This window comes from Rhagoletis zephyria, unplaced genomic scaffold (assembly GCF_001687245.7).
Source record: "Rhagoletis zephyria isolate East Lansing unplaced genomic scaffold, Rhagoletis_zephyria_1.1 Rzeph_scaffold_01137, whole genome shotgun sequence".
Taxonomy (NCBI): Eukaryota; Metazoa; Arthropoda; class Insecta; order Diptera; family Tephritidae; genus Rhagoletis; species Rhagoletis zephyria.
This window is the reverse complement of record NW_016158221.1, coordinates 19,660-29,712: the sequence shown is the minus strand read 5'-3', so window position 1 is coordinate 29,712 and position 10,053 is coordinate 19,660.

The window sequence follows — 10,053 nt, the reverse complement described above, 5'->3', positions numbered from 1 at the left end:
ATTTTCCTTCTATAAGTTCTATAAGTCTTTAACTATCAATACATACAAAAAAAATAGTTATCGGCTCGGTACGTAAGTCGATATTAAAGTTTATTTTCAATCATTATTGGTGTACGCTCAATTATGTGAGCCACTGTATGTATTTTTTTAAACAAACTTTTTTGCTAAGAACTTTTTTAAATTCCAAAAACCGAATGCCAACTTGAATTAAAGGAACCAACACTGAAGTGAGTCAAAATGAAAATACAAGAGCACAAAGTCTTATGTAAAGCAAAACTCTCTGGGAATCCTACGAGACATCTGTCGGTCATATGACCGGTCATCCAAATGGGAGATCTGCAGTCTTTTGGCATCATATTTTACATCAGAATTGAAGGGATTTCTGAAAAATCTGACCAGTTCTTTTGTGTAACTGTGATTTTGCATCCCTTGTCAACATATGGCCTCGGTTGATGTTAACTTAAGGTCGTTGTTTTACTGCCTTAAAATTGAAGGGAAATTTTTACAGCGTTTTTTATGTGTTTTGGTTTGTATTTGAGTGTGTTGAGAATCGGTCAGTCTGAAAAGGCCTTGTAGGGAAGACAATAGATTTGTTCGTCGAAAATCCAGCGAGAATTATCACTCAAAATATCAGATAGTAAGAAAAAATGCTCCCAAATTCTCTCTCATGTAGAGAAACTTGCAATTTTCTGTACGAACGCAAATTTGCAAGCTTTTCTGCCAGCTAGTGTCCACGGTTGCATTTCAAACAAAAGAAATTTGTACAGAATTTTTAAAATTCTTTCAGAGGGGCAAAAAACAGGATCTACGTGTATATATCTTGTCAGTCCGACTTTCTTCAACATACAATTCAATTTCCTTGTCGGGTTTACTATATCGACTCTGGTTGAGGTTATCCGATTAAGAATACAGTTTTTTTGCCGAGTACCTTTCAAATCATTGGAATTAACTAAATTAATTAAGTAAACAAGTATTAACTTACATTTTTCATTTTGAAATCGCTCCAGTTTTACATTTCACGAACTTGTTTATTCAAATTATCGTCGACAAAAAATCCAACCATGTGCCACAATCAAATGTTTTTCCTAATTGCAAATTCTTGCTGGCAAAATTTTTTCCGGCTCGAATTTGTAACTCCTCTCCAAGAAATAGTCTTTTTACTCGTGATTTATTTAAATAAAACATGTGAAATTTAGTTGAAACATTTTAGCCGTTTTTAGCCGGGTTTATTTGCCAATTTAGCCGGTTCGTCCAAAAGTTCTGGCAACACTGATTGCCAAGTTTTGAATTTGAAAAAGCACCAAATTTTTATTGGTGTATTTTATGGACTTTATATGAATACATAATTTTATTGTGAGGATGCCGATTCAAATTAATTAAAATCAATGTTTCTTGCACAACGGTCGATTTCTTCTGGCATGATTGAAGGTGCTGCACATATTTCGTTGTCGCTTATGATCAGAGGTGGGCACTACCACAAACAAGCGTTCGCTAGAAGTGAGAATGTGTTAGTGTGCCTAATTCCCCAGTAGAAATTTGATGCATACGATATCACTGTTGGTGGCATGAGCTTGCTGCTGTGTATACATGCCAGTATAAATGAACCTTCATTTCCATTTAACACGCGTGGTTTCTCAGAGCGTATGCGTACTCTAACCATACACTTGTACTACTGCTGTATGCATATGGCTGTATTAATATTTCAAACATACAAAAACGCATTAATGGAGCAGTATTAAAGCATTCTTACAAGATATGTATCCCCATATGTAAATGCTACTTTTCTGATACATTTTACTATACGGGGAGCATACAAAAAAGGAGCATTTAATATGCAAATGCATATCTTGTAAAAGCCCGTTTGCGCTAAAAATAGTAAGGCACAACACGTCCGTTCACTAAAATTTTTGTACAAGACTGAAAATATTACAAAAATTCCACTTCAAATTTATCAAGAAATGTATTTAAAACAACGACAACGTACATTCGCTTGCAATTCGCTAGAATTTGAATTTATTCGGAGAAATTCGTGACTACGCATGAATTGTTCACACTAATTCACTCATATAGCAAGCATTCTTCATGAATGCATACAACCGATTTCTACTGGGTAATTTTGCATGCTGCCGCGTTCTCATCGTCACGCTCTTGCTTGTATACGTACACGCGATGTTTACACTCTTTGAGTGTGTGCTCGTTCTCTGCCCATGCCTGCTTATGATTGTCACTGTGCCATGATTTTGTTTAAATTTTTGTAAAATTGCTTAGCACACTTACGATTGCTATAAATTTTGCTTCCACTTTTTTTAAGATTTTCTAATTTTAAGTCTTCAAACTAAAAACAAAAGCACCAAAAACGCACCAAGCACAAAACTCAAAAATTTTCGCGTTTTGAATACCCACTAATTTTGGTGCGAAAAGCTTCAAGGTGGCAACAGTGAATGTAAACAAAAGTATATTATGACGTCAGCGATTGGATGGATGCTGTCAAATCGACGAAGAGAGGGTTAGCGGTCCGCGAATGGCGCGACCTTTATTTTCTGGATCGTGCTCCGTGTTGCTGGGTAGTAAATCGGAATTTTGAGATAATTTTACTTAATATTGCCAATTTTTAATTATTTTTTTAATTTTTCCTTTTTTATATGCAAAACAATTATAATGATAAGAAACTTAAGTTTTGAGCAATAAAGCAAATAAAGAACCGGAATTATTTGATGCAAAACCATTCCGTTTAATTGATGCCCAATACCATTTGCATACCTATTTTACATATTCCATAGATTGTTAATTTTTTAGGTACATGTATTAAAAATATTTTTTGACCAATTTGAGTACTTTTTTGGAATATTTATCTTAAACAAAAGATATTTGGCAAACAAAAATTCGTAAGCATTGAAAAAATTGTATACATGCAACTAAATAAATGGATTGAAACTGAAAGTATTTACAAAGAAGTTTTTTTTTAATTTTTCGCAAATACATAGGTATGTGGCTATGAAATATTTTTCCGTAACTACAATTTCATAGAAGCATATTATGCTGCCCGACCTCTTTGGGAATTTTTATGCATACATTTTATAAATAAAAAATAAATTTATAAAATATACCCCAAAGGTTAACATAAAATTAAAAAAGGAAAATTTAATTACATTAAAAAACTAGAAACAAAAAAAAAATTCTCCAACTGGGATTTGATCCCCAGCAAAAATGCAACACGCGAAAATGATCTTGCGCCTCTAGCGCATACACCACACAACACATTGAAATCCGATCGCCTAAGCAGTGTTTTATGATGTCGTTCAATTTTCAATTTTCAGTTTTTTCCATTTCAAATTCAGTTAAATTTTTTTTTTGTTTCTAGTTTTTTAATGTAATTAAATTTTCCAACTGGGATTTGATCCCCAGCAAAAATGCAACACGCGAAAATGATCTTGCGCCTCTAGCGCATTCACCACACTACACATTGAAATCCGATCGCCTAAGCAGTGTTTTATGATGTCGTTCAATTTTCAATTTTCAGTTTTTTCCATTTCAAATTCAGTTAAATTTTTTTTTTGTTTCTAGTTTTTTCATGTAATTTTTTAATTTTTACAATAAAATATGCTACTTTTAAAAAAACCTTCTATATAACAAATGTGGGAAATTAAATTCTCTACATATTCTAAACATTTTTTACGAAAAATGGAAAGTGAGCTTGCAAACCGCAAAAAACCCCCAAAAAACATTAATCAAAGATGGCGGAATGTTGCCAAATGAAATTTAAGGGCAAGACTGTGGATTCATGATCTACGTGTCAAATAGAAGTAAACTGCATAAAAAAATTGCTGTTAAAAATTTCTTTAAAGAAAAACTCTAATTTACTGGACTATTTTCTTAGTTAAATAACGATAGACTTGTTAAAGCCTGGGACACTTTTAAATTTCATATTTTAGTGGCCGCACTACATCTGCTCATTGTCGCTGGCAAAATTAGAAATAGACTCAATTAAAGGTGTCGTGCTGTCGTCAAAATAATTGTGTCCATAGTAACTTGTGTATTTAAAATTTGACAGCTGCTGCCTGTCGCTTGCTGTCGTCAAAGTTTTCCGAGCTTAAGTTCTACTTTTTACTTATGCTGCTTTTGCACCCGGCATTTCGATGAAAAAAATGTGTGTCATTTGCAGGGTGTCCAGACTTTTTAAACAGTCAAAGAGCCATTTCTAAAAAAAAATCGCTAAAAATTACAAATTTTTTTTTATAAAAATGAGATCTATGCTATAAGTTTTTAGAACCAAAAACGAATACAATGCTTTCAGGGTAATAATAAATAACACAAATCACTTATATCATAGTGATGTACAAACAATTTTCTGTAAAAATATTCATACTTTTGAAAAATATTTGTATTAACACATTTCCCAATAGAACTGCGCAATTAATAAATTTATTATAACGCGCTAAAAATAAAATAAAAGCTATAAGGCAAGATCAGCTATTTCCACAAATGAAATTGCAAATTTACCATTCAGCGGGAGTTGTCAGAAATGGTGGTTTAATATTGGCAAATTTTCGATATGCTACAACAAAATCGATAACAGTAAAAAGCGTTGCCACATCAAAATTACAGCTCTAATTCCATAACCTAATTATCACGCGTTTCGACGCATTTACATGAAGCGCACAAAAACTTGACTTGAAGAGGGAAAAATCGCAACGACGATTTCCTAAACTTTTACGCGTAAATATCCAAAAAAAAACGCCAAATTGACGCTAAATAGCCCAATCTGGACACTTTGGTAATTTGTATGAAGCCGTGTGGAAACCGATTTAATTACTATTACTTCCAAAGTAATGGAACGATTTTATGTTGCTCGATTTTGTCAAAAAAATTTTGTAATTTAAAGGCCATTAAAAAAGAGTTGAAACATAAATATGCAAATTAAATCAACCAAATACGTATGGCACGAACTTCCACAGAAAATAAAAAATTTTTCCAAAAATAGTCAGTTCACTCTAATGACAAAAGATCTGGAAATTGAAAGGATCCAGCTTTTATCTGGCTTAGAAATAACTGTTTTCCAACAAGCCTCGGATGAGACCCCCTTTTTCTGATGACGACCACGGCAAACGTATAAAGGACTATGATTTAAGGGTATGCACCTGGAATATCCGGACCCTTAATGGGGAAGGTGCCTCTGCCCGGCTGGTTGATGTCCTCGGGAAGACAAAGGCTGACATCACCGCCATCCAAGAAATGCGATGGACGGGGCAAGGTAAAGTAAGCGTGAAGCCTTGCGACGTCTACTACAGTTGCCACGTAAAGGAGCGCAAATTCGGTGTTGGATTCGTGGTAGGAGAGAGACTCCGTCGCCGAGTACTGGCGTTCACCCCGGTGGACGAACGTCTAGCCACAATCCGCATCAAAGCTAGATTCTTCAACATCTCGCTCATCTGCGCCCATGCCCCGATGGAAGAGAAGGATGAGGCGTCCAAGGATCTCTTCTATGAGCGCTTGGAACGTACATATGAGCGCTGCCCCCGACACGATGTCAAAATCGTGCTTGGCGATTTTAATGCCAAGGTGGGCAAGGAAGGGATCTTTGGCGCCACTGTCGGAAAATTCAGCCTCCACGACGAAACGTCCGATAACGGACTGAGGCTGATCGACTTCGCCGGGGCCCGAAATATGGTAATATGTAGTACTAGGTTCCAGCATAAGAACATCCACCAAGCTACATGGCTGTCTCCAGATCGAAAAACGAGAAACCAAATCGATCATGTTGTGATAGACGGAAGGCATGCTTCAAGCGTTTTGGACGTACGTACACTCCGAGGGCCAAACATCGACTCGGACCACTATCTTGTTGTAGCCAAGATACGCACCCGCCTCTGTGCAGCAAAAAATGTGCGCCCAACAATGCAAGGAAAGCTTAACGTCGAAAAGCTGCAATCACAACAGACGGCCAATTTATTCGCCACTCGACTCACACACCTGCTCTCTGAGAGCACTCTTCAACAATCCGACGTACGCGAGCAGTGGAACCACATTTCCCGATCATTAAGTACCGCCGCCGAAGAAGTAGTTGGATTTCAGCGAGCCCGAAAGAACAACTGGTACGATGAGGAATGTCAAGAAGCCGCAGAGAAAAAAGATGCCGCCTACAGGGCCACGCTGCGATCGGGCGCAACGCGAGCCATGTGGGACCGTTATAGGGAACTGAAGAAGGAAGCGAGACGTATTTGCCGCAATAAGAAGAGAGAGGCCGAAATACGTGAGTGCGAAGAGCTTGAGATGCTGGCCGACAGGAAGAACGCCCGAAAATTCTACCAGAGGGTTAGGCGACTTACGGAAGGTTTCAAGACCGGGGCGAACTCCTGTAAGAACAACAATGGCGACCTAGTGACCGATGTCCAGAATATACTTAAATTGTGGAGGGAACACTTTTATAACCTACTGAATGGTAGCAGCGCTGAAAGTAGTGAGGAAGACGAACCCGAGTCCCCAGTCGATGATGATGGAGTAGCTGTCCCACCGCCTGACTATGACGAGGTACGAATAGCGATTACGCGGCTGAAAAACAACAAAGCTGCTGGAGCTGACGGCCTGCCAGCCGAGCTATTCAAGTACGGCGGCGAGGAGCTGATGAGGTGCATGCATCAGCTCGTATGCAGAATATGGTCAGATGAACGCATGCCCGACGACTGGAATTTAAGTGTGCTCTGCCCAATCCACAAGAAAGGCGACCCCGCCATACGCGCCAACTACCGCGGAATTAGCCTTCTAAGCATAGGTTACAAGGTCTTATCGAGCGTATTGTGCGAAAGACTGAAGCCCACCGTCAACGAGCTGATTGGACCTTATCAGTGTGGCTTTAGGCCTGGAAAATCCACCATAGATCAGGTATTCACAATACGCCAAATCTTGGAAAAGACCCGCGAGAATAGGATCGACACACACCATCTATTTGTCGATTTCAAAGCCGCTTTCGACAGCACGAAGAGAAGTTGCCTTTATGCCGCGATGTCTGAATTTGGTATCCCCGCGAAACTAATACGGCTGTGTAAAATGACGTTGAGCAATACCACCAGCTCCGTCAGAATAGGGAAGGACCTCTCCGAGCCGTTTGATACCAAACGAGGTTTCAGACAAGGGGACTCCCTTTCGTGTGATTTCTTTAATCTTATGTTGGAGAAGATAATAAGAGCCGCAGAACTGAACCGCTCAGGCACAATACTTTATAAGACCGTACAATTGCTGGCGTATGCCGACGACATCGATATTATCGGTAAAAACAAGGGCTACGTCTGTTCTGCCTTCTCGGGATTGGATAGAGAAGCAAAGCGAATGGGTCTGGTGGTGAACGAGGACAAAACGAAGTATCTCCTGTCAGCACACAAACAGTCAGAGCATAAGCGTCTTGGCACCCACGTCACTGTTGACAGTTACAAGTTTGAAAAAGTAGACGACTTCGTTTATTTGGGAACCAGCATTAACACCAATAATAATGTCAGCCTTGAAATCCAACGGAGAATCACTCTTGCCAACAAGTGCTACTTTGGGCTGAGTAGGCAATTGAGAAGTAAAGTCCTCTCTCGTCGTACAAAGATCACACTCTATAAGTCACTCATCATGCCTGTGCTGGTGTATGGCGCGGAAGCATGGACAATGAAAGCATCTGATGAGGCGGCTCTTGGAGTTTTCGAGAGAAAGATTCTGCGAAAGATTTACGGACCTTTACGCGTTGGTGATGGCGAATATCGCAGACGATTTAACGATGAGCTGTATGAGCTTTACAACGATATAGACATAGTGCAGCGAATTAAAATTCAGCGGCTCCGCTGGCTTGGCCATGTCGTTCGGATGGACAGAAACGCTCCTGCTCTGAAAATATTCAACGCGGGCCGCGATGCTGGTAACAGAGGAAGAGGAAGGCCTCCTCTGCGTTGGAAAGACCAGGTGGAGAAGGACTTGGCTTCACTTGGCATTTTCAATTGGCGTCAGTTAGCACAGAAGAGAAATGACTGGCGTGCTGTTTTGGACTCGGCCAAAATCGCTTAGGCGGTTACAGCGCCAAATAAGAAGAAGAAGAAGAAATAACTGTTATGGTTCTCACTGAAACGAGTTTTCATCCCAACACGCAGACGGCCCTCACATTCTTAACGCTAAGTTTTCAAAACTTTTTTCTAGTTTGTTCTCTTGCAGAACGTTCCCCAGTCTTAAGTTCTTATTTGGTCAACTTTGAAAACCTGCAGATTTACGCGGACCCGAACGGTGATTGTATTTTTATGAGAACTGTTTTTCATGGCTGAATACACTCGAAGGTTTGCCATTGCCTGAAGAGGGGTGAGCGCCACACAGTGTGGCGACTAGTAGAAGCTAGGTGGACAAAGGCCAACATTAAATTTTAATCTAATAACGGTACCTTTGCACAAGCAGTACTCCAAAAGTGTTATCAATGCAAATTATTTTTGTAAAATATGTATCAGTAAACAAGTAGTAATTAGCCTTGAAAATTAGAACATCTTGACAAACGAAGTATTTGTTAGAAAGAGTATTTTGAAATTGTTTTAAATGGAGGTGAAAGCTGAAGGTATTTACTGATATTTTATATTCAATTTATTACAATGAACTAGAATTTGTGTGAAAAATTTGTGGACAAAAGTTGATTCGTTCTGAAAGTTTATTCAATTTTTTTAACTTTGATAGACTAGAGTAGAGATCATAAAAAATTTAGGTACCTTATTAAGAGCCCTATCTATTATTAATAAAATAAAAGATGTTTATATAAAACAATACTCTTGGTTCTACTTACATGCCTGCAACGCTGCATAAAATTTGGTTCCATAGCCATGAGGTGGCAAAATACGTGCTTTTACCAATAGGGAAACTGTCAGAATAGGCTCAAGAAGCCAGAAATAAGGATTGCAGACATGGGCATTGCCAGAATCCCTCGAAAATTTTATTTCAAATTTTTAATGTGGTTGATTATTTCTTATGGGTCTTTCCATCGGAAGGTCTACCGCGAAAAATAGGTAAAGTCTTATATCTAACGTATTTTGGGTCAATTAATCTGCTATTTTTTTAAATATATAAGCAGAAAAGTTTTTGCGTAAAATGGTCTTGCTAGGTGGCGGAAGGGTCCAGATATTTCGAAACACCTTTTTTATAGTCAGGGGCGGCGAAACGCCCTGCGCCCGGGTGGGTAGTTCTGCTGGTGGCAAGAGTATACCGGTAAAGAAAATAGGTTGGCGATGTAAATGAGAAGGTTAACAGGTTTCGTTAGAAAAACTTATTGTTTCGTGTATAAAAAAATTTATTTTACATACATCCTGTGTATGTAAGTTAGTTTATTCGAGTTTTAAAATTTAAATTTATTACTTTATTATTAACCGTAAGCACTGGCTTTGCCGGTGAGTTCAATCACTCAACTAAACTTACAAACTACTTGTTCTTAAAACCTAACCTACAGCCGCCACCGGCGCAGTCGCTGCTGGTATCGCTGCTGTGAAGAGTTCCAGGAACGCCGCGCTGTGACTGGCTTGTGATGATGTTGTGGAATTTGCTGATGTTTAACCCTTTCGCGATATTGTTGCCATATGGCAACTTTCAACTTTGGAGAGGCGTTTACACTCCCATTTGCGAAAAATGTTTTTTCTTCTTATGTAATATTATAATTTGAAGTTTTAAGAGTATTCTCAATTTAAAAAAATCGCGATTTTGATACAAATATCATTACTATACCATTTATTGAGAAATGCTTTTGGCGCACTACATTTTTCCCAAAAAGGACCTTTTGCTTATTTCTATTTTTTAGTTAAGTTAGGTTGTATTTTAGAATACTTTTGGATAAAATATGTAAAAGATTGTAAGTGATATTCTTTTCCATACAAATTTTGTTCATAAGCAACTTAAAAAGCTGTTCAGACTTTTTTAACTTCGCTTGTTGCCGTACGGCAACAAATTAACTGTAAGGTGCTACTTTGCACTTCATCGCAAGAAAAATTCATTCGCGTTTGAGATTTGCAGCATACGGACGTTATATTTTTTGTACTGTTTAATTTTTTTAAAATGTCG